We start from the raw sequence: 26,197 nt of genomic DNA on the forward strand, positions 1-26,197 counted from the left end.
CTCCACCAAGCAACAGTTAACAATGATCTCCCATACCTTTCAATGACATGACGTTGCTTGTGCTTAGCCTTCACCACTCCAAGCGGCAATTGGAGACACTCCTCATCCACGCGTCTCCTACCCAGCTATGTTTACAATCTTTTGAAGTCACCTTTTCACCACCCTCCTCTTCCATCTTCCACAGTTGTCACCAGCATCTGTTGGGATTTGTGTTTGACAATCTCCCTCTTTCCGACAATTCGATTGGTGATCACAATACTTGGGATCCATCTCTGGTGGACATCATGTTGGGAATAAAGGCCCTCGTGCATTTTAATGTGCTCAGGTGTGAACACACCCTTAACACTTATACTTACATATATATATATCTATCTAAAAACCTTAAGTGGTACACTCGTCATTGTACCCACAAATCATGCACACTCTCTACTCTACTCTCTCTCACTCTCTATCTCGTTGCTTCAAACGAGCACTAATTGTCTCGATCTTCGTATCTCCAGGTCACTACAAACTGATAATAGAGCACACAGGCTGCGCACGTTTCCAAAAAGCTAGTGACAGGCGAGCAAGAGCTTCAAGCACCAGTCGTCAGTGTCCAGCAAGTGTAGGAGAGGCAGTCAACGGACCAGCAGGTGGCCTTTCAAGAGACACACATGTGTGGCAGTGGTACGAGAGGTTGGGCGAATAGGCAACGGTCTAATACACAAGGCGACCACCAGTTGAGCAGGGAGCAGGCATGGCAAGATGGCGCTGACGACAAACACGGCACAGTCTAATAGGCGTGACGGGCAACAGCAGGCGCGACGGACCAGCAAGGCTCACGGGCTCACAGACGGCGACCAATGGGCGACTTCAACGGGACGCATGAGGGACAAGACCAACGGGGCAAGGACAGTCCTGACGGGTCGACAAACCCGTCATCCAAAATTCTTTTCTTTTAAGAAAAAAAAAATTCAAACTCCTTCCTCTAAACCTTAATGCAAAACTGGACCATCTAACTCAAAAATTGCAAAAATCGGTACATATTTGCCTGGGAATTTTGGGGATTTTCACATTTCAATGATTTTTTTTCAATTTCACTGAAATTTGTTCACACCGGACCTGAGAAATTTGGGGATTTGTCCAAATTTGGTGAGAGCAAGACACAATATGTCTCAAAATTTGCACAAATTTGTAACATTTTGCCTCCGACATTTGAAGCTCTTCATGTACATGCAAAAATTGGACTAAAATTTACCCAATTTCTCGATATTTATGCACATTGAACCCCGTGCATTTTGGGTAAAATTTGTGCATCATTTGGTCATTATATGTACATGCGGATTTAATTCCATGCAATTTGAACATCTAACACTTGGAAAAATTTGGGGCCTTTTCTGAAATTGCTCTATTTTGGTAAAATTGGCATGTTCTATACATGTCAAAGACAATGCAAATGTGTGGTTGATGCTTTGAGCACAAAAATTTTAGGGCTTTTGACGGTACGTGTTAAATTTTATACTCGTGGGTACATATACAACAGAAATTGCAGCTAAATTTTGGGATTTCTCATGTAATGTGATGCATTTGCCCTTGGAACAGCTGTAATCACTTGTGGAATGCTGTAGTACATGGTTTGGTGCTTCTGAAAATTTAATTAAAGATCTGAAATCTCTAGTTCTACGTGGTCATTTATTGCTGGTTGATACTTGTTTATACCTTGGTCACTTGTGTGATAGCTTGGGCCTGCATTTGCTGGATTTTTTGGTCAAATTTGGGCTGAAAATCATGGCTGGCAGCAGTGACAACAATAATCTCATGCACATAAAGAAGCTCGAAGGAGCACAAAACTTTGCAGTTTGACAAAAACAATGCTACAATATCCTGTTGCAAAAGAAGCAGGCAAAGCCGATTAGGACCAAAGGGCAAAGCCCGCAGATATGGAACAGGACGATTGGGATGAGTTAAACGGGCTTGCTCTAACAATGGTGGGGAATATGTGTCCCAGGCCTTTCACATATTTTGTGACAAGAAAGGAATAAAGAGGGAGCTCACTGCCCCTCATAATCCACCCCAAAATGGAGTTGCAGAGCGTATGAATCGGACCATACACAAAAAGGTCCGTACGAAGCTGTCTCATGCTGCATTACCCCATGGTTTTTGGGTAGAGCCTATTATGACAGCCGTACACTTAATTAATCGGTCACCAAACAGGTCTTTTTTTTTTTTTGGGAGGAGGCCGGGGGAGGGGGGGGGGGGGGGGGGGGGGGGCGGGGGTGTGGGGTTCCCCAAGAAGTGTGGTCGAGAAAGCCACCTTCATATGCTCACCTGAAAGTGTTTGGCTACGAGGCTTTTGTGCACATTCGTAATAAAGAAAAACGCAACAAACTTGAGCCAAAGTCCTATAAATGCATTTTCCTAAGATTTAGTGAGGAGGGTGAAACGGGGTATAGATTATGGAATCCCGAGAAAAGGAAAGTAGTACGCAGCAATGATGTTATCTTCCAGGAAGATCGCATGCATAGACACCCCGAAAAGACTAAGGAGGTCCTTAGGGTCGTATTCCGAGAAGAAATTCCTTTTGGACAACAAAATGTGCCCGCTGTACAGCAACAAATACCTGCTGTAAATGAACCTATAAATGCAGAAAATAATGCTGGAAATGATCAGCCAGCTATTGCCCATTATAATGAGCCACTACATGTGCAAGAATAGCCAGGACAGCAAACTGTTAATTCTGATTTGCAAGCTGAAATGCTAGGACAGCATGCTGAAAATGGAAATTTGAAGGAACAGCTAGCAAACAATGATCATTGGGTTAGGAGATCGTCTAGGGCTACTAGACAACTTGATAGACTTGTTCCTGGTGCAAACAATGTGGCTGATTATGTCATGTTGACAGACTGTGGTGAACCGTCTTGCTTCAAGGAAGCGATGGACAATCAGGACAGTCAGGGCTACTAGACAACTTGATAGATTTGTTCCTGGTGCAAACAATGTGGCTGTTTATGTCATGTTGACAGACTGTGGGGAACCGTCTTGCTTCAAGGAAGCGATGGACAGTCAGGACAACAGCAAATGGGAATCTCTTGAGAAAAATGGCACTTGGGACTTGGTGCAGTTGCCTAAAGGGCAGAAAATACTTCCATGCAAATGGGTTTACAAGATGAAGGTCACTTTTGGTTCCTCACCAAAGTACAAAGCAAGATTGGTTGCGAAGGGGTACAAGCAAAAACATGGAATTGACTTTGATGAGATCTTCTCTTCTATAGTCAAGATGACTACCTTGAGAATCATTTTAGGCTTGGTTGGAGTTGAAGATATGGAGCTCATACAAATGGATATAAAGACTGCATTCTTACATGGTGATCTGCATGAAGAAATGCATACGCAAAAGCCTAAAGGGTTTGTGAAAAAAGGGAAAGAGAAGATGGTATGTAAACTCAAAAGGAATTTGTATGGACTAAAACAAGCACCAAGAGAATGGTATCATAAGTTTGATACATTCATGCAGTCTCAAGGTTTCCATAGAAGTCAAGTGGATCACTGCTTGTACACTAAGAAGGCAGCAGATGGCAGTCTAATTATCTTGGTTCTGTATGTTGATGACATGCTGATTGCTGGCAGATACTCATGCCTTGGACTCACTGAAGCAAAGTCTTCATGGCAGCTTTTACATGAAGAATCTTGGTGATGCAAATCACATTCTTGGCATACAAATACTCAGAGATAGATCAAAAGGATTGCTCTATCTATCTCAGTAAGAGTATATCTCCAAGGTTTTGCAGCGTTTCAATATGGAGGAGGGGAAAACAATTGGCGTTCCATTGCCTTCATATGTGAAACTCAGTGCAAAGGACAACCCTACATCTGACGATGAGAAGGCTGAAATGGCCAAGATACCATATCGTGCCTTTTAATGTGCTCGGGTGTGAACACACCCTTAGCACTTGTACTTACATATATATATATAAACCTAAAGTGATACACTCATCATTGTACCCACAAATTGTGCACACTCTCTACTCTGCTCTCTGTCACTCTGTCTCACTGCTTCAAACGAACACTGACTGTCTTGATCTTCGTGCCTCCCGGTCACTACACATCACTCTCTGACACTGCATTGCTCTGCCCTTGGCAACATTCATTACAGCATTCATTCACTTCTAAGTTTCTTTTCTCTTTGTTTGTCTCTATGCTTGAGTTTTGAGTTTTGGGTTTTGCGTTCAAGGTTTGAGTTTTGCTTGTCATTGTCTGAGTCTTTGGGTTTCAATCTTGGTCCTACATGCTTGTTAGAATTTACCAATTCTATAAGCAATGCCCAATGTTTGTCCTTAGTTATTTTTTAATTCTTGGTGTGAACACAACTAAAGTTATAAGTTCTATCACCATTCTTAGAGTTAAGAGTAAGTTAACTCTAGTTGAGTTAGAGCTAAGTCTATCTTAGACCTAGCTTATACCTTTCATTCTCATTCTTTCAATTCAACCAGTACACTCTCCTCTTTTACTTCAAAAACTCTCACTGTCTCTCTTTTCTCTCCTCCATAGTTGTCTATCATTTTCCAACATTTGGTATCAAAGCAAGTTCTATGCGCGGATTCAATTCAAGCACCGTCAACTGGTGCCACCGTGCCTAAGATCCTATAGCTGTTAACCAACTCTCTACCTGAGGAAGAGAAGGACAGGTTGCTGCTATTTTCAGCCTACGTGCAACCCTACACACAATCCCATACGCAGCCCAAGGAGCTGCTGTTTTGGAGGTGCTACTACTGTTTTCAGCTCTGCCCCTTATTTGCTCACCTCTGCCTACCATATTCTCAGCCCTGCCTACGATTTTTTGAGAACCCTAAAAAGTACAAAAACTCTAATTTTTAGATTTGGGATTTTTTCCAAAATTTCTGCAATTTCCCATTCATTTTGGCCATCTATTTCCAAATCTCGGCTCGTGCCACCCAAAATTTGGGACTTTTGTCAATTTTTGCTCCTAGAGTTCAAATTGACCACCAATTCGAAGAAATTTTACAATTTCTTTGATATTCCTGCCAAAAAATAAGGGACTATTGCCCAATTTGCAATCCCACATGCGAATCTTCATTGGAAATGCCGACATTGCACAATTTTATCCTTGTGCATCAAATTTGAGGCTTTTGTCCTAGAGGCTCTGGCACACATCACAAGGCAAACTCCAATTACTGTTCATTGTTGGCATGCATCCCAAGGTGACATTATTGTAAAAATTCAAGCTGTAAGGTACAATTTTTTTCAATTTCTTTGAAATTTTAGAAAGAAATTTGGGGCTTTTGCCTGACATGCATTTGAAGGTAGCAAACAAGCGGTACAAAAGCATTTAATTGGTGCTACAGTTAGATTGAATGAAAAATTTTGAAAATTTACAATAAATTTCGATAAGAATCAGCATTAAGGTTCCGAAATTTGTACTTTTGAGGACACACATTACGAGGCAATTGCGGTACAACAGAGCATTGCTGTTATTTCTTGGCTGAGTGCTAATTTGGATCAAATTGGACACACTTTGGCATTTTTGTGACAATTTGGTACTTGTTGCATAATCCCAAGGGGAATTTTGGTACTCTAAGGAGTACAATCTATACTTCAGTAGAAAAGTATTTGGCTACAGATTTTTGTCCACTATTAACAATATGGCACGTCAAGGGACTAATGATCAAAGCAACATCCTTGGTGTCCTCACTTGAGAGGACAAACTTGATGGATCAAACTACTCGTGTAGTAGTCTTATGGTCCGCAACCTTCTTGTAGCGAAGGACTTGTGGGACTATGTTACAGGTGATTTGCAACGACTAGGAGATCTTGCACCTCAACATAACGCTAGAGGATAGGCGGCTAGTACTGTTGTCCCTCCTACCGAGGATCTAAGGAGATGGGACTCAAAAGATGCACATGTACTTTCTTTGATTGCCTTGTCAATGAAAAGACTGATCATTCCACACATCCAATCTTGTAAGACCTCAAAATCAGCAAGGGATGTACTTCATCATATGTTTGCAGTACGTAACGAGGCTAGAATATCTCATCTCCGTAGAGAGTTGGCCAATGTGAACATGAATGAGGGTGATAGAATGACGGATCACCTTACATACAAGATTTACGTGAGCAATTGCTCAATGTGGATGAAATCATTCAGAATGCTGAATTGATAAACATCACACTAAACTCTCTTCCAGAGTCATATCTTGGTTTCCATGCCACTTTGATGTTGTCTTTGAGGGGGAGGCAACATCCCCTTACATTTGTGGAGTTGAAAGGCCTCTTGTTGCAAGAGGAACAGACTTGAAAGAATGTTGCATTGCGTTCACGAGATGTGGCTATGCTTTCCAAGTTCAAAGGCAAAGGAAAAGTCCAACAAAATGAAAAAAATTCCAGTAAAAGGGTGATGCTAGGCAACCATCAAATAAGGCTGTCCAAGACATAGAAAAGTCCAAAAAGAAATAAACATGTCATTATTGTAAGAAGTCGAGTCACTATATTTGAATGTCATATGAGAATAGCCAAAGAGAAGGACTCTGGTTTAACTATCCAAGAGACATCAGCCAACAAATCTGCTGATGGTGATGCTTTAGCCAACTTTGTGGAGAAGGACTACGCATTTTTTACTTGCAATTATGATTCTTAAATGGCTGATTCAACATTTAATGTTGCATAAACGCAGCAAACATGGTACTTTGACAGTGGAGCTTCAAAGCACATCACTTGTAGGAAGTGTTTCTTTTCCTCTTTGCATTGAGCCCCTGCTGGGAAGCGTGTTACACGTGCAAACAATTTATAATGTTTGTAGTATTGGGACAATCGCTATTACTGCTAGAAATGGTTCTAACTTCATGCTTCTAGATGTCTTGTTTGTGCATGGCATTACAAAGAACTTGTTATCTATCTCTACTTTTAACAAGCGTGGCCTTCAAGTCATCTTTGATTATGACAAATGCATTGTCAAAGACAAGGAGATGGATTATGCACTCACGCTGTTTGGGACCCTGTATAAGGGGTTGTTTTTGTTGGATATCTATGGTGCATAGTCTAATGATGCTCTGGCAGTCACTACTCTATCACTCACTATACAAAATGCGGAGCTATGGCATGCCCACTATGGACATATGAGTTTTGGGATTTCTTCAAAGGTGTCATATGATAGATGCATTGCCTCCAATGGAGACTCCATGTCCTCATGCATCAAGGGATGTATTTTGGGCAAGATGCACAAATTTACCTTTAAAAAGAATGGTGCAATGCGTGTTATTTGGAAATTGCAGTTTATTCACTCTAATGTTTGTGGTCCCATGAGGACATGTGCACTTGGAGGTCATCTTTACTTTGTTACATTTATTGATGGCAACTCTCACTATACATGGGTATATAGGCTCAAAGTAAAATATGATGTGTTTATGCATTTTAAACATCTTGTTGTAAAGCTTGAGGCTGAAACTGGCTTGAAAGTGTAGACACATCGCACAGATAGAGGGGGGGAGTACATGTCTCATGCTTTTGAGACATATTTGCTTGATCATCGCATTACGCATCAAGCCACTATTAGAATGACTCCTCAGCAGAATGGTATTGCTGAAAAAGAATCGCACTCTTATGGAGATGACCCATCATATGTTCAAAAGCAAGAGGCTGCCTCATAAATTGTGGTTAGAAGGTCTTCAGAGTGCAAATCATGTGTTGAATCGTGCACCCACTAAGGCACTAAAGACAAACACCCCGTTTGAAGTTTGGCATGGCAAGAAACCCAAGGTTAACTACTTTTGGGTATTTGGCACAGCCTGTGCACATGTTCTGAAAGAGCTTTGTGGGAAGCTTGATGACAAGGCTATAAAATGCATAATTTATGGCTATCGCTTGTATGACCAACGCACAAAGAAAGTTTTTGTTAGTAGGGATGTCATTTGCTGAAAATGCTGCATTTTCACATAATCAGTTTCAAATGCCAGCCACCCATGATATCGGTGATGCCTTTGAGGGTCTCTTGCCACTTTCTCTAGAGTCTGTGCATGCTGTAAATGACTGGACAGACATAATACAACAAGCTGTTGCTGCACCATATGCACCTGAACAGCAAGGTATTGATGATGGTTTGCCGCATGCATTGAAAGATGTAGTACAGCATAGAAGGGCTGCTGTAAATGCAGTAAAAACAGTCCCGAGATGGTTGTTCCAAACTTTCTAGGAGAGTAAAATGGATGCTCCTTTAGCTCAAAGCACTAGAAGGGCTGCTAGACATGCAGCACATGATGCAAGGAAGCCCATTCGGCTGGTTTTACAGAAGTAGATAATTGTGATGAGCATGTATTTATGAGCTCACTGTTGGATGATGATGAGCCTACTTCCTTGGACAAAGCTCAGCAAGACGTACATTGGATGTAGGCCATGCAGGATGAGTTAGACCTATTGCCACTAACTCTACATGGGACCTTGTGGATTTACCACTTGGCAAGAAGGCCATTGGCACAAAATGGGTTTTTAAACTCAAAAGCAAGGCTAATGGTACCATTGACAAGTACAAAGCGTCATTGGAAGTAAAAGGTTATGCATAGAAGAAGAGCATAGATTATGAAGAGACTTTTGCTCCTATATCCCGTATGAGTACGATGAGATGTGTAATTGCTATGGCTACAAATTATGGTTGGAAGGTACATCAATTGGACAATAAGATAGCATTCTTGAACACGGATTTGCACGAGGATGTAGCAACCTCCAAGGCTTGTGGTGAAGGGGAAAGATCACATGGTATGAAAGCTAAACAAAGCTCTTCATGGTCTCAAACAAGCTCCTTGTGCATGGTACTCTAAAATTGATGCATATTTGGCCAGCAAAGGCTACTCCCATTCCATACATTAAGAATGAAGGGGGAGACTTGCTGATTATCATTCTTTATGTAGATGACATGCTGCTCACTGGACCTTCAAAAGCAAAAATTGCAGATTTCAAGACCGAATTAATACATGCATTTGCAATGTCCAATATGGGCTGTTATATTTATAAGGTAAATTAAGGGAAACATGCACGAGGCATGACCGTCCGAGGCCTTGGGCACCTGAACGAGGTTTAGGGGAGCCTAGAAGTAAAGAGAGTCCAAGAATAGTAGGACTCACCAAGATTTGACGGCTGGCAATCGGATCACGATGAGGGTGGCCAGCAATTAACTAGGCAAGGCTGGGAGGTGAAACGCATCTCATGCCCTTGAGTGTCGAACTGTATTCCTCAAGAATTCTGCTTCATCTTCTGAGTCGCCTGACATTGGTATCAGAGCCGCCATCGCATCTTGTTGGAGCTGTTGGGTCTTCATCTTGCTAGTCATTCGTGAAGTTTTTTTTTCTGGCGATTACAAGCGCAAGGGCCAGGCGATTCGACTGCCACGACACGTCATCTATTAGTCGTTTAAGGTCGCCGCCCGTCGTCCGTCAGTCGTTGAAGGTCACCACACGACGTTGTAAATCGCGGTTGTGTGACGTCACGAAAGTGTGACACGCCGTAGGGAGACGAAAGGCGTGAGGCGCAGAGTGACACGCCTGCTGTAAGTCGTGACGAAAAGCGTCAAATAGTACTCAGGTTCTACACGTCGTGGTACTTCAGGCCATACACATCACACGGCTGTCTTCCAGGCGCAGTTTTACAATAGGATCATTTCCACCCGACTGAAGTCAGGACTTAAATCGCTACCAGCTGACTGAAGTCAGTCAAATCTGCTTTATACCTAGAAGATATATCGGTCGTTCCCGTGATTCTTCCGTTTCTACCACAGAACTTCATTTCCAGCATGACTGGTTTACTGCTTTAGTCCGGGAAGGCAAAATTTGTTCCTTACTCTTCGGGTTTATTTACAAAACCAGCAACAGTTGCCTGCCATTATAATCAGGAAAGTGCTTTACCTTGTATGCAAGTTTTTTATCTTTGCTTTCCAATTCCAGTGTATTAATGGCAGTAAAAAAGAAAGAGGGAGTAATGGAAAGTTCTAGTTCTGGGGATCACCCTATGGTAGATCCCCATGAAACGGAGATGCAAGAAGAACAGTGGGAAGAATTCTTTGCTACACGAGAACAATTTGATGATCTTACTGCTCGTGTGCAGGCTCAGGGGGTTCAAATGGAATTTTTAACCCCAACACTCACTGAAATAAAATCTCAATTAACTTTATTGTTAGAAAGGGATAAAAATAAGGTAGAAACCTCAGATATCCCATCTTCATCGAAAGATTTAGATGTGACTATGCGAGATCCTAAGGAACCCCAGCACAAGTTGAGGGATAATCCACTTTTAAAAGACATGAAACCCCCTCAGTTTCACGGGGAGGAAAAAGATAGAAATAAAGATACAATCTTTTAACTTTGGGACCCAAAGCGTATAAATGGTGGCGAACTTTAAAGGAGGCAAATAAAATACCTGAAACTTGGGCTCAATTTGAATCCGTCTTTTTGAAAGAATTCCTTCCTGAAAATGAAATGGAAAGAAATTGGGAAGATTGGGATTATGTCAGACAAAAGGGAAGACCCCTACTGACATATTTGAAGAAATATCGTGAGATAATCCTCAAATTTGAAGGAATAGATAAATTTCAAAAGACAAGAGGATTCATTAGGGGACTAGATAAAGCCTGTAAAAAGGAAGTAAAAAGGAGTTCACCTAAGACGCTGGAAGAGGCAATTAAATTTGCATTAATCAATGAAGATAGTATGCGTCCAGGTACACTCACTAGTCTCACTGATACGGAGCCCAAGTCTATGGAATTGGAAACCTCAAAATTTGTGGGCAAATTTAAAAGGAAAATGCCATTTTTTAAGGGTAAAAAACAACCTTTTGAGAAGAAACAATATGTAAGGTCAAAGTTAAGTCCAGACGACTTTGATAAGGCCAAAAAAGAAAAGTTGTGTTTCAATTGCCTATCTCCTAGCCATGCTGCTTGGAATTGCCCTCAAAGGAAAAAGGGGGAAGACAAGGGAAAGGATAAGGACAAGGGCAAGAGAAAAGAAAAACAAATCCATGTAGTGCAGACCTTAGAATTAAAGGGGCATGAAAGGTATAAATCTTTAGAGGTCTTACACATGCATGTACAACACAAGTGTTGTATGTCAACTTCTATGTGGCAGCCTACCTTTGGTTCACATGATTTAGTTAGAGTGCATGGATTGATAGCTGGAAAGAGGGTTAGAGTCATGATTGATGACTCTGCTACACATAATTTTATAAATTATGCACTTGTCAAAAAATTGCAACTTCCCCAACAAAAGAGTCGGCACCAATATGTTCTTCGTATGATGCAACGTCAAGATAATAAAATATGGGATACAATGGTATCCAATTTGGAAATTGAGATTCAATGATATAAAGATAAACTTGATTTCCAAATTATGAACATGGAAAGAGCTGATATTGCTCTAGGGAGGGAGTGGCTATGGGGATTGGAACCATCCTTAAAACGTAGTTACCATCATAATACACTGGAATTTGAAAGGGATGGTAAGACTTTTGTTATTCAAGGTGAACATGAAGTATCTGATAATCCTTTGATGTGTTCCACTGAGGTTCAGAAGCTAATAAAGAAGAAAGTTTGTGAGGTATACATGTTATGGTCTCTTCCTGTACAAAACACTTTTACTTTTTATAATATAAAGCAACAATTTTCTTATGTCTGTGAGTTGAATGTAAATAATGAATTAAGTAGTCTGTTAGATGAATTTAAAGATGTGTTTCCTTCTGATTTACCAAGTGGCCTTCCACCAGATAGGGGTGATATAAATCATCCAATTGACACAAATAAGAATACTCACCCTATTTCTAAACCACCTTATAAGTTAAGTGAAACGCAGCACCAAGAAGTTGAAAGACAAATTAAGGATTACCTCGATAAAGGATTTATACAACCCAGTAATTCACCTTGGGCTTCGCCAATTTTATTAGTAAAGAAAAAAGAAGTTGTGTTGATTATAGAGCACTTAATAAATAAGGTGAAGAATAAATTTCCTATGCCCAGAATGGAAGATCTTTTTGATCAATTACAAGGGGCAAAATTCTTCACAAAGATAGATTTAAGATCAGGCTATCACCAAGTAAGAATTAAGGCACAAGATGTTCCTAAGACAGCATTTCGTACTAGATACAACCATTATGATTTTTTGGTGATGCCTTTTGGCCTCACTAATGCACCAGCTACCTTTATGAAGCTGATGAATAGTGTCTTACAGCCCTATCTAGGACATTTTGTAGTAGTCTTCTTAGATGATATCTTGATCTTTAGTAAATCAAGAGAAGAACATTTGGAACATTTACAATTAGTAAACCAACTGTTAAGAACACATTCCCTTTATGCTAAGAAAACTAAATGTGAATTCTTTGCACAAGAGGTCAAATATTTGGGGCATATTATCTCGAAAGAGGGAATCAAAATGGATCCAGAAAAAGTTAGGGCAATTATTGAATGGTCATCTACAAGGAACCTGGAAGAGCTGCAAATCTTCCTAGCTTTATCTGGATTTTATCGTAGATTCATTCGAGATTATGCCAAAATAGCTGTTCCAATGACAGACCAACTTAAAGGGAAAGGAAAGAGCTTTAATTGGGAAATAGACCAAAATGAAAGTTTTCAAAAAATTAAAGTAGCTATTGCTACAGCTCCAGTATTATTAATAGTGGATCCCAATAAACCATTTGTGGTTGAAGCTGATGCCAGTGATAAGGCGATAGGCGCGGTCTTATTACAAAAAGATCGATCAGTTGCTTTTGAAAGCAAGAAATTAGACCGTGCAAAACAGAATTATTATGTTTATGAGAGGAAGTTGTATGCAATAGTACATGCAATGAAGAAATGGAGGCACTATCTGTACGGTGCCAAACTTTTGATTTTATCGGATCATGAAAGCATTAAGTGGCTTAATGATCAACCGGATTTACACGGGCGTAAAGCCAGATGGGCCGAACTCCTCCAAGAGTTCGACTATGAGATAAGATATAGAAAAGGAAAGTATAATATAGTAGCTGATGCACTCAGCAAAATGCCCATCATAAATGAATTGAGTTTTACTCAGTTCACTTCCAACTTGCTTGAATCTTTAAAAGGAAAATGCCAGGTTGATCCGGCATATTCCAACATATGGGAAGCAATAAAAAATGGGGATCCAAATGAAAGTGCTTCTACTGAGGAAGGAATATCTGAGGATGTTCAACAAGGAAACAGAGCATTAGGGGTTGCTCAAACCGGATTCAAGTGGAAGAATTTTACCATTGATAATGGTTATTTACTCTACAGGGTAGGGTATGTGTCCCGAAAGATACAGAAATAAGGCGCCAGATACTCTTTGAGTGTCATGATACCCATAGCGCGGGACATCCAAGAGTTAATAAGACTTATAGTCTTATTAAAAGGTAGTTCAATTGGCCTGGAATGAATAAGGGCGTCCTTGACTATGTGGTCAAATGTAATAAATGCCAGGTTAATAAAGCTGAAAGATTGAAAATGGGAGGACTTCTCCATCCACTAGAGATTCCCTCGGGAAAATGGAAGAGTATCTCCATGGATTTTATTGTTGCTTTACCCAAAACAGGGTACGACTCCGTGTGGGTGATTGTGGATAGGTTAACCAAAATGGCTAGGTTCATTCCAACTTCAACTGATGTTAAAACACCAGAATTGGCTAGATTGTTCGTAGAGAACATATACCGATTGTATGGCCTTCCGGCAAATATAGTTTCTGATCGGGATAGAAAATTTAATAGTCAATTTTGGCGTACGGTATTTAGGAAGTTAGATACTAAACTTAGCATGAGTACGGCGGATCACCCGCAAACTGATGGGCAAACTAAAAGGGTTAACCAAATCCTTGAAGATATGCTTAGGGCATATGTAAGTAAAAGACAAACTAATTGGGAAGAGTATCTACCGATAGCAGAGTTTGCATATAATAGTGCAAAGCACTCTTCCACTGGATATAGTCCATTTATGTTAATGTATGGGTTTCAGCCCAAAGCTCCTTATGCAGCAGGATTGCATAAGGAAAAGGTTCAGGCAGCTAAGGATTTTTTGGAGGATATGAATAGTATGTTAAAATTTGCTCAAGAAAATATTAAAAAAGCTCAAAATCGAGCTAGAGCATATGCAGATCCTCACCGAAGAGACATCTCCTTTAAAGAAGGAGAATTGGTCTATCTTAAGGTGCCTGAACAGACTAAAACTATGAAAAAGGAACAATGTCCAAAGCTTTCACCCAAGTATTGTGGTCCTTTCACAATACTTAAAAAGATGGGAGAACTGGCTTACAAGCTCCAACTACTTGCTGGTAGTAAAATACATCCAGTTTTTCATGTAAGTTAAGGAAGAAGCTGGGTGATTTGGATAATTTAATTTTAAATAATAATATTGAGGAGCTATTAAATGACCAATCTAATCCACATGAACCAGAAAGAATATTAAATGTTCGTAATAGACGAACAAGAAATACTATTTATCAAGAATGTTTGGTTAAGTGGAAAGATTGTTCAGAAGAAAGCTCAACATGGGAGCGAGTAAGTACCTTAAAGAAAAGGTTTCCCAATTTACAATTAGACCTTCCAAGTATTGTTTTTGAGGACGAAACCAATTCTTAAGAGGAAGAAAATGTTATATTTATAAGGTAAATTAAGGGAAACATGCACGAGGCATGACCGTCCGGGGCCTTGGGCGCCCGAACGGGGTTTAGGGGAGCCTAGGAGTAAAGAGAGTCCAAGAATAGTAGGACTCACCAAGATTTGACGGCTGGCAATCGGATCACGATGAGGGTGGCCAGCAATTAACTAGGCAAGGCTGGGAGGTGAAACGCATCTCGTGCCCTTTGAGTGTCGAACTGTATTCCTCAAGAATTCTGCTTCATCTTCTGAGTCGCCTGACATGGGCTGTCTACACTATTATTTGGGGATTCAGTTCATCCAAAATCAGCATGGTATCATCATGTCACACTCACAGTATGTGGATAAGCTATTACATAGGTTTAATATGGAAGATTGCAAACCTATGTGTACTCCTATGGAGCCAAGCTTAAAGTTGTCTATGCATGATGGTGAAGAGATGTCTAATGTTGCAATTTACAGCCAGATTGTTGGCTGTCTTATTTATCTTTGCAACACCCGCCCTAACATTCGGTATGCAATATCTCAAGTGAGCAAGTATATGCATAGCCCACAAACTATACGTTGGCAAGCTGTTAAGCGGATCTTCAAATACTTGCAAGGTACTTTGTCACATGCATTTTTTTGGGGGGGGGGGGGGGGGGGGGGATGGGGGGGTGTTGTTGTGGGTGTGGGGTGTGTTGGAAGGAGAGGCTTTGCAATTATAGGCTTACAATGATTCAAATTGGGCTGGTGACGCAAACACTAGGCAATCTAGTAATAGACACTATTTCTTTATGGGTCGTTCATGCATTTGCACTGGCTACCTCGTCCTATGAGGCTAAGTACATGGCAGCCTTCGCGACAACAATGGAATGTATATGGTTACACAGATTGTTGGTTGATCTACATTTACCATTGGAGGGTCCTATACGCATTCTTTCTAGCCGTCGGAGTACTATTGCAATGGCACGAAATCATGTGTTTCATGCTCGCATGAAACATATTGAGATGCGTTACCATTACATCAAAGAGAGATGCTATACAGCAGAGATTAGCTTAATATATGTTCCTACACAGAAAAATGTTACAAACATTTTCACCAAGGCACTACCTCGTGAGAAGTTTGAATCTTTTCGCAAGTCCTTAAACTTGCTACCCTTTGGTGATTAATCATTCCTGTACTTTACCACATTGGCACTGCAAGGGGGTATTAAAATTTGCGAATTCTATGGGCAATGCCCAATGTTTTAGTCTTTAGTTTTTTTTTAATTCTTTGTGTAAACAAAACTAAAGTTATAAGTTGTCACCACTCTTAGAGTTAGAGTTAAGTTAATTAACTCTAGTTGAGTAAGAGCTAGGTCTATCTTAGACTTATTTTGTACCTTTCATTCTCATTCTTTCAATTCAATAAGTACACTTTACTCTTTTGCTTCAACACACTCTCATTGTCTCTCCTTTCTCTCCTCCATAGCTGGCTATCATTTTCCAACAATGCTATGTTTCCTCAATGCAAACCCTAGCATATCTTCACAGACTGTGTTGGAGATGGCTTAGTCCATGCTTGAGCACAAAGGGCTTCCTCATACCCTTTGGGCTAAGGTTGTGATTATAGTTGTGCATATCCACATTTGATCCCCTACCATTGTCGTTCTTGGAAAGACCCTATTTGAGGCAAAAGTCCTCCTTTTCTTGTATTCACTTACAATGTGATACCTATGTCCATGTGCCAACGAAAAAGGCGAGTAACTCTGAACTTAGATGCCAAATCCAAGTGGCATATCTTCTCCTCAACTACACCTAGCAAACCAAAGGCTACCAACTCTTCAACCCTCATTCGTAAAAGGTGGTGGTGAGTCGAGATATGGTGTTTCATGAGGAATCCTCTTCCTCCTCTTCTCCTCCTATCTCTTCTCCCTCAATGAAATATCACCAACGGCTCCTCATCATCGGATTTCCTTACATTATTGGCAACTAATGCCCCTCCCCTTCCTTCTAAATTACCTCCCCTTCTCCCTACTCTCCTAGCTTCTTCTCCACCCCACCCCTTACCACCTTCTTCACAGGTCATTCTAGTCTCACTTCTATGTCCTCCTCCAAAGGGGGACCAAGACTCTAGAGATGAGGACTTCAAGATATTTTGTGCATCTAAGGCTTCATGGCCTTCTTTATAGGATGAGTCCTCCACTACCCTATGATACTTCCCAAAGCTTGTTTTGGAGTCTAGAGTTACTTCTTTTCCAAAGCCCACCAATGAACCTCAAAGATCAGCCCACCTCTAGTAGCTTCAATAGGAGAAAGGGTATTCATTGTGTGTGAACTATATCTTATGGACAATGAGAAGCCTACCACTTAGGAGGCTCTTGCATGAGAGAGATTGAGTCATAAGAGGACCTAGATTTCATTGAGCGAAATCAAAATTGGCAATCAGCTATGCATCCTTCCAAGAGGAATATCATTGGTATGTGTTGGATCCACAAGACTAAGTATTGTGTCATTTGATCCTAGGACAAATATAAGGCTAGGCTTGTTGCCAAGGGATTCGCACACAACCCAAGCTTGAATTATGCCAAGACAATTTGGCTCAACCACCCAATGTCTACCATCACGAGGGTCTTCTCACTTGTGAAGAGTATGAGAGGAAGCAATCAAAATATGTCCGTAGATCAAGTACAGCAATAGTTGAGTGAACAATGAATGAGAGTGAGAGTCGATGGATAACTATGTACCAATGTGGTACACACAAAGAATAAAAGAATGTAGTTATACTTAGGGTACGGTACACTTACACCTACAAGGGCGTATTCACATGTTTAAAGTAATATACACATGAGAGTAGCGTAAGGCCTTTACACCCAACAACCTCCCACTTAAAGGTCCTAAGCAAACCTTTAACCAACTCCCACTAGTCAAATGCAATGCTCATGTTGAGCCTTTACAAGACTTTTAGTGAAAACATCTATAAGGCTATCCTATGTTTCGATCTTAGTCAATGTGGCTAAATCATCATTTAGAACCTATCTGATAAAATGATACCACACATCAATATGTTTGGTATGTGCATGAAACATGGCATTCTTAGCTAGGCATACAACACTCTAGCTATCACATCCAAGTACAGGTATTTTGATGGGCAACCCAAAATCCTTGATCAATCAACCAAGCCAAACAACTTCTTTCAAAGCTTCAATAGCTGAAATATATTCAGCCTTAGTGGTAGAAAGTGCTAGTATCTTTTGTAATCTAGAGCACCAAGAAACTGCCCCACTAATCAAGGTAAATATGTATCCGCTAGTAGACTTCCGAGTATCCAAGTCACCTACCACGTCTGCATCACAATACCCCTGCAAATCTAACGTATCCTTTCCATAGGAAATACATTCTAACTGCTTCCCAATGTGCATTGCTAAGATTCAACATAAACCTGCTCACAACTCCCACTGCATGAGCAATGTCAGAAATAGTGGCAACCATAGCATACATGAGTAAACCACAAGCTGAAGCATAAGAAACACCCTTCATAGAGTTGGCAGCCTTATCATCCTTTGGGCAATCCGCTTTGCTAAGTTTAAGATATGATGGTAAAAGAACACCAAGTGGCTTAGTATAAGCCATAGAAAAACGATCAAGTACTTTGTTGATATACTTTTATTATGAGAGAAACAAGAGCTGCTACTCTCTATCTCTCATTACACGCATGCCCAAAATGTGTTCAGCTGCTCTAAGTTATTCATGGAAAAGGTTGACTTCAACTATTTTTTTCAATGGATTAACGTGGCTTTTATGCTTACCAACAATAAACATATCATCCACATAAAGCACAAGTATAATAAGATTTCCATCATCAATCTTCTTAATATATAAGCAATGCTCTGCATTACTTCTTTTAAACCCATGTGAGAGCATGAAGGCATTAATTTTTTCATATCACTGTCTAGGAACCTGTTTCAAACCGTACAAGCTTCTCTTAAGCTTACACACCAAATGCTCCTTTCCTTGTATAACAAAGCCTTTTGGCTGCTTCAAGTACAACTCTTCTTCCAAATCACCATGCATAAATGTAATTCTAACATCCATCTGATCAAGTTCAAGATCCATAGATGCTACAATAGCAAACAATCCCCAAAGAGTGGTCATTTTGACAACAAGTGAAAAGACTTCCTGAAAGTCAATCCCCTCTTTCTGTGTATACCCCTTAGCCACAAGCCTGGCTTTGTATTTTGGTTTGCTATCCATACACTTGATTTTATAGACCCATTTGTTAGGAATAGCTTTCCTATCTTTGGATAATGGAACCAAATCCCAAGTATCATTATGATACAATGACTTCATTTCTTCCTGCATAGCTAGCTCTCACTTTTTTTTTAACTCACATGATAATGCATCTTTATATGTAAGAGACTCACCTTTGTCTACGAGTAAAATGCAGTCCAAAGAGGGATCAAATCTTTGAATAGGTCTCCTAACCAAGTAGACCTTCGTACCCAATGATCTGTGTTATCAAGTAATGGATCCACATCCAAAGAAGTATAAATAACCTCATTATTTGGCTGCTGAATTGCATGTTCAAGTTGCTGTAATACATTTTCAGGTTGCTGTAATTCATTTTCAGCATGCTGATTTTGTTACCCAAGCGGGTTTTCAACATCCCTTTGCTGCCCATTTTCATCTGGCTCAATGATGATATGTTGGCTATCATAACCAACATCAAATGCAGCTGAATTTTCAATGGCTAACGGCTGTTCAAGTGGCTGATCATGTTGAAATTTCACTTTCTTTTTGTCTAAGTCATTAGATGTGACATTTTTCAGCAGCTTTGACTTATTAACTACCACATCCCAACTATGTGGCACCTTTTTCATGCTTGGAACCCAAGCTCTATAGCCCATTTTACATTCATCTCCATAACCCATGAAGATGCCTCTATGGGATTTCATGTCAAGTTCGATTTTGCTATCAACAGGTACATGTACGTAGCATTCGCAACCAAAGACCCTTAAGTGATCATATGAAGCAAGTTTGCCAAACCAAACCTCTTCAGGGATACCACTTTCAAGTGCACGATGTGAAAATCAGTTGCAAACATGCACCACAGTTTTAAGTGTCTCTCCCCAAAACGATTGGGGGAGATTAGTTGTGGACAACATGCACGAATCTTCTCACATAAAGTGCAATTTACTCGCTCAGCCCACCACACCATTAGATGACAGATTATAAGGAGCTTTTAATCCCATTAACATCACAAAACTTATTGAATTCTTTAGATACATACTCTCCCCCATTGTCTGTTCTTATGCATTTTAATTTTAAACCCTTTTGAGTACCAACAAATGCATAAAACCTTTTAAAGGCAAACGTCCAATGCCTCGCTTTTCCGCTTATGCAAGTAAACCCATAGCTTTCTAGAATGGTCATCAATAAAAGACACAAAATAACAGAAACCACTATGAGTTTTTATTGGCATGGTACATACATCAAAATGGACTAAATCCAAAATACATGCCTTCCTAGAGGCTCCATGAGAGTATGAACTCTTTACATGTTTCCCAAAACACAGCCATCACCAAAGTCAAGCTTTGAGTTTTTCATATCGACTCTTTTAAGTGAAGAAAGTGCATGTAAACCCCTTTTCGCTCATGTGTCCAAGACGCTTATGCCATAACTCCATGTGTGACACAACTACAACAAACTTTCCAGGAAGTGCTTTGCAATGAAGATAATATAGAGTTCCCTTTTTACCACCTCTAGTGACTAGCATGGATCCTTTCTGTATCTTCCACATTCCACACCAAAGGTAGTAAAGTAACCCCTATTGTCTAACTGCCCAACCAAAAGCAAGCTCTTCTTAATGCTAGGTACATACCTGACATAATGAAGAATCAATTCTTGGACATTTTCAAGAGCTAAGTGTATGGTGCCTACTCCTTCAATATCACACGCAAGGTTATTTCCTAGGTAAACTTTCCCAAGGTTACTTGTTGCATAAGAAAAAAAACACTCCAAAGATGGAGTTACATGAAATGAAGCACCACTGTTAACAATCCACGATTGTGACAAACCATCATGAGCAAACAATAAGGCATCTATCACATCTCTTTAGTAATATACATGTCCTCCACTGTCATAGCATGTGGATCTGAAGATGCAACCAATAAATCAACATCTTCATCTTCTTCTATCTCCTCAATAATAACATTAGATACCACATTTACTTTTTTTGTTCCTTTCAAGGTAGAGCTGCCATCCTTTTCATTATTTTTGCATTTCGCATTAGCATGCTTCTTGCGTTCTTTCTTTTTATAGTATCTACAATTAAGCTTTTTATACCCTTTACGTCCATACTAATAACACGTGACATCTTGCTGTTTATCCTTGCTTTTGCTGCGATTTTTGTTCTTATTTGCAACATTTCACATTTATGCATTCTTCCTCTTATATTGTAGGCTGATCCACATGTCAAGCTGGGGTTGTTGCTCAATGACACAACCAATACTTCCCATGAATCTGACAAATTCATGAGCAAGAAGATAGCCCTCAATTTAGGATCAAAAGTTGGCAAGCCTACATCCTATAACTGACTCAAAATACCAATGAAGGCATTCAAATGCTCTGAGGCAAGCTTAGACTCATCAAGCTTGAAGTTGACCAACTTTTGCATGAGATGTACCTGATTGACAAGAGTTGTATTCTCATATGCAGCCTTGAGTTTCTTTGAAACTGCATAAGCAATAGCAAGTCCCTTGATATCTACCAAGATATCATCCGTAACAACGATTTTAATGTAAGTAATGGTCTTTTTATTCATTTTAGCCCAATTCTCATCTGCCAAAGCATCATCACAATCCTTTAAAAAAAGTATACCCTACATACAATCTATTCTAAAAAAGTATATCCTACATACAATATTTTCAAAGATCAAAGCCATTGCCATCAAATTTACGAATCCCAAAGAGATTCTTTGTGTCAAATGTAGATGCACTCCCAACCATCTTCAACAATAAAATGATGTATACTTTCAACCAGTAGCAAGATTGCTGAATGTAACAGCAAGTACACACACTTGTACTTCAAAGGTGTCCAAGAAGCAGATGTTTTGCTGCAATTTCAATCTCAAATACCGATTACAACATATACACAAATCAAATCTGATACATTTGCATTAATGACAACTCCCATTTCAATAATACATCACCATAATGCCCAAATGCAATAACCCAAGTGCTATATATACCATTGTTTTACTGCATAATGAGTATTCAGCTATACATATACTAAGAGAAACATTTGAAACATCCCAAGTTCAAATTTCTCCCACTCAACAATGTATCTGCTGTAATTTCGCTATCAAAGCTCAAATCGGCTCAAAATGCATCACCAATGTGAAAAGCCCCAAAAGTTTTGCAGTGACTCTGCCCCAATTGCACCAATACATCCTCCTAAGCATCAAATAGGGCAAACGTTGCAGAAATTTCACAAATTCAGCAAAACCCCCAGATTTCTAAGTCCAATTGTGCACAAATTTTAATGAAATTGGCTCAACTGAGTAAAATTTTACTTTTAAATGAAAAGCCCAAAAATTTCTGAGGCATGTGCACCCAATGTCTGCAATTTTTGGGTCAACAATCACTGTAATGCATGTCTAGTACCAAATCTGGAAAAAGGCCCAAATTTTCAGGTGTAAATTCGCACAGCTCTGAACCCTGTGCTTGCGTGTGCACCCAGTAAAGGAAATAGAAGAAAAACTGCAAAATAATTTTAAAAAAGAAAAAACAAGTGCATGTCGTGATATTGACCAAGCCGTATCAGTCTCGCAAAACCTGCACACATCAATTGTTGGGCCCGCCCGTCAATTCCGTCAAATACTGCATGTCTCGCCTGCGCCTATCACCTGCTGGAAACGTCACCAGTCCTATGCACAATCGTTGCAAACGTTGTTTGAGCTGGTCACCTGCTATGCTGGCTGTTACATGCCCCATCAGCTGCAGTTCATGCCTTGCGAGCTGCTCACGACAATTGTCGCCTACAAAAACTGTCTTGCCTGCCTGTCATGACTACCCGATTGCTGGTCACCACTGCTTGCACCGATTCTCGTACTCTGACACCAATTTGAAGAGTGCAAGAGAAAGCAATCAAAATATGCGTGTCAGTTGAGGTGCAATAGCAATTGAGTGAACAGTGAATGAGAGTGAGAGTCGACGGATAAGTGTGTACCAATGTGGTACACACAAAGAATAAAAGAATGTACGTATACTTAGGGTTCGGTACACTTATATCCGCAAGGGTGTGTTCACATGTGTAAAGTAATATACACACGGGAGTAGCATAAAGGCCTTTACACCCAACAACTTGCAACCCATCACCATTGGTTAGTGCATCACATGCACAAGTCAACCTTCCTCAACAATGTCTTAGAGGAGGAGATTTATTTACATGGATCAATCTCTAGGTTTCAATGAAGACCATGATTAATACCTACAAAAGGTTGTATATGACCTTTAGCAAGCAACTAGGGCTGGGTATCAATGAATCGACCGCTTCTTCCTTCAACATGGTTTCACAGATCAAATATTAAACCCAACATTTACTATTAGTTGGAGGTTGAACTTTTTGTACTCATCATGTTGTATATTTATGATTTGATTTGGTAAGGAGCCATATACAAGAAGTTGAGAATACATGGGAGAGACTCAACACCAAGTTTAATATGACCGACCTCGAACTCCAAACTTTCTTTCTTATACCAACTACCTCAAGGAAATTTCATCTCAACCTAGCATTACATCATCAAGGTGCTTACCACATCTTGCATGGCTGCTAGCAAGACCATTTCTTGCCTCATGGACCCATATTGCAAACTTTCCTTTGAGGGTGGTACAAAGTTTGTGGTGGCATCCCACTACTATAATCTAATTGGGTCACTAATCTGGTTCATTTGTACTTGACCCCACATCTCTTATGTTGTGGCTTTTCTTTCTTCTTTGATGTAAAAGTCTCTTCTTTCCCATTGGTACATTGCCATGCATCTCTTGCCTCATGGACCCTAAGGGCGAACTTTCCTTTGAGGGTGGTACAAAGTTTGTGGTAGCATTCCACTACTATAATCTACTTGGGTCACTAATTTGGCTCATTTGTACTTGACCCAACATCTCTTATATTGTGGCTTTTCTTTCTTCTTTGACGTAAAAATCTCTTCTTTCCCATTGGTACATTGCCATGCATGTTTTGGCAGTATCTACCACACACCCGTTCATGTGGGATTCTCTATAAAGAGAGGGTCATTCTTTTAGGGTGGTCAAATTCAAACCAGGCAAGTGACATCAATAGCCACAAATTTACCACAAGCTATGTCATTTCCCTTAGATCCAACAAGATCTCTTGGATTAGTAAAAGCAACCGATTGTCGTTCTTTCTTCAACAAAGGTAAGAGTACCACATTGTGTGCTCTTCCACTCAAGAGGAAAGCACTCTAGCTTCAATACATACTAGCAAACATTTGGTTTCCTACAAGGAAAACCCCACTCTTCTTTGGTGCAATAAGCAAAGTGTCCTTGCCATCCAAAGAACCCATTTTTCATGCTCACACAAAAAGCATCAAAGTCCATTATCATTATGTTCAAAAGCATGTTTTGGATGGATAGCTCAAGCATTGATGCTTTACCCTCATCCTTGGTATTTTTGGCTAGCAATTTATCTACTTTGGGACTTCTATCATGAATGATCATGACACTCCAATTGTAACAACTAGTATGCATACTTACAGCAACTATGAGTACCATATTAGCAACTACTAGTTAAGATTCAAGAAAATGTTACTTTCTTTTTGAGATACATGGGCATGACTTAAGTTGCAATAACAACTTCACGTGTTACATGGAACACTCAATTGCATGTATTGTCAATATATGTGTATATTGCCCTCTTGGAAAAGGCTACCTACCTTTTAAGTTTACAAGGATGAGTTGTGCTAGGCATGGGTAAATCCATCAGTAACTAGGGTTTTACAAATTAAAGATGTAAGTTTGTGCAAACATTTAATTAGTTTAATATGAATGAAGCTTAACAAAAGTTTTGCTTAATTTATTAGATTTTGGCACGAGCCAAAGGTTTGGACTAGGACACTTAAATTTAATAAAGTAATGGCTGTATAATAAAGTTGTAGTATTATATTTGTTTATTCAAGTAAAAACTAACAAAATGCAAGGAAAAGCTACATACTTGCTATGGTTTTGAGACGTTTGAGAGATGTGTCGTGACAGATTTTGTCAAATAGGGTTTTTCCAAAAGGATGCAATGGTGGGTAGATTGGTCTTTATGCGCATGCATGAAATCATAGTTGTTTTGCTCAAATTTGTTGTGCTTGCTCTTCGTTGATAACAGCAATTGGAGACAAATGCTTGAGAATTGCAAATCCATCAACTGTTGTGCAGGATTGCCTTATTGCAGGCTTTGGAAACCCAAGGTCAAAGCTTTCCCAATTGCAGCATTTGTATTGACAATTCAATGATCATAAGGAAATATCACAAGGAGCGCTAGGCTTTGGGGCCAATCTCTCTTTGTGTTCACATGTAGGGGCATTCTATCTCCATTATTTAATTTGTTTCTCTGTTGTTGAATTTCTATTTTTAGCATGAAGTACTTGCAAGTTCAAGTTCATTGTCCTTGGGTTCACAAAAGGTTCCAAAAAAGCTAGATATTTGCTATGGTTTGAAACATTCTGGGAGATGTGTCTTGACAAATTTTGTCAAATAGGGTTTTTCTACAAAGATGCGGTGGCAAGCATATTGGTCTTTACACGCTTGCATGAAATCATAGTTGTTTTGCTCAAATTTGTTGTGCTTGGTCTTGGCTGGTAACAACAATTGGAGACAAGCAGATCCATCAACAATTGTGTAGGATTGGCCTATTGAGGGCTTTGGAAAGCCAAGGTCAAAGCTTTCCCAATTGTAAGGTTTGTATTGATGACTCAATGATCATAAAGAAATATCACAAGGAGCACTAGGCTTTGGGGCCGATCTTTCTTTGTGATCATATGTAGGGGCATTCTATCTCCATTGTTTAATGTATTTTTCTATTGTTCAATTTCTGTTTTAGTATTAAGTACTTGCAAGTTAAAGTTCGAAGTCCTTTGGTTCACAAAGGGTTCCAATGTTTGCATCATTGGCTATTTACCACTAAACGCTTGGCCACCAAGCATGAAGGTTGTACAGCCTATAGAACAACGAAGGGGTCTTGAAGTCGGAACAAGGCTAGGTGGAGGAGCCTTGTAAGAGGACTCAAGGCTCATCATGTCAAATCTCTTGCGATAGCCACTCTTAGGTTTAATACCTTAGTTAGCTCCATCCTGGTGACAGGATTATGTAGTTGGTATGGGACATCATTGTGATGGGAGTTTTGCCGAACATGCTAATGGCTATATGCTCAAGTGTGAGATTGTTTGGCTCTAAGACTTATATTTCTTACAATGCTTGTATGGCATTCTTCCAGAAGCATGTACAATAGAGCTCTCTCTCTCTCTCTCTCTCTCTCTCTCTCTCTCTCTCTCAATGTGGCCCACTAACAAATGAGCAAGTAATTACATGAGAAATTTTGTAGATATCTCAAAACTAGAAGA

At 39.9% G+C, this 26,197-nt stretch overlaps 1 protein-coding gene across 2 annotated transcripts in view; it reads right to left on the reverse strand.

Moving 5' to 3' along the window:
• Nucleotides 1-26,197, reverse strand: part of LOC148010924 (ER lumen protein-retaining receptor-like) — a 57,254-nt gene that overhangs the window by 14,077 nt on the left and 16,980 nt on the right. The window lies entirely within an intron of this gene.

This window comes from Lygodium microphyllum, chromosome 29, assembly GCF_053477565.2.
Source record: "Lygodium microphyllum isolate KBCC chromosome 29, Lygodium_microphyllum_v1.1.10, whole genome shotgun sequence".
Taxonomy (NCBI): domain Eukaryota; kingdom Viridiplantae; phylum Streptophyta; class Polypodiopsida; order Schizaeales; family Lygodiaceae; genus Lygodium; species Lygodium microphyllum.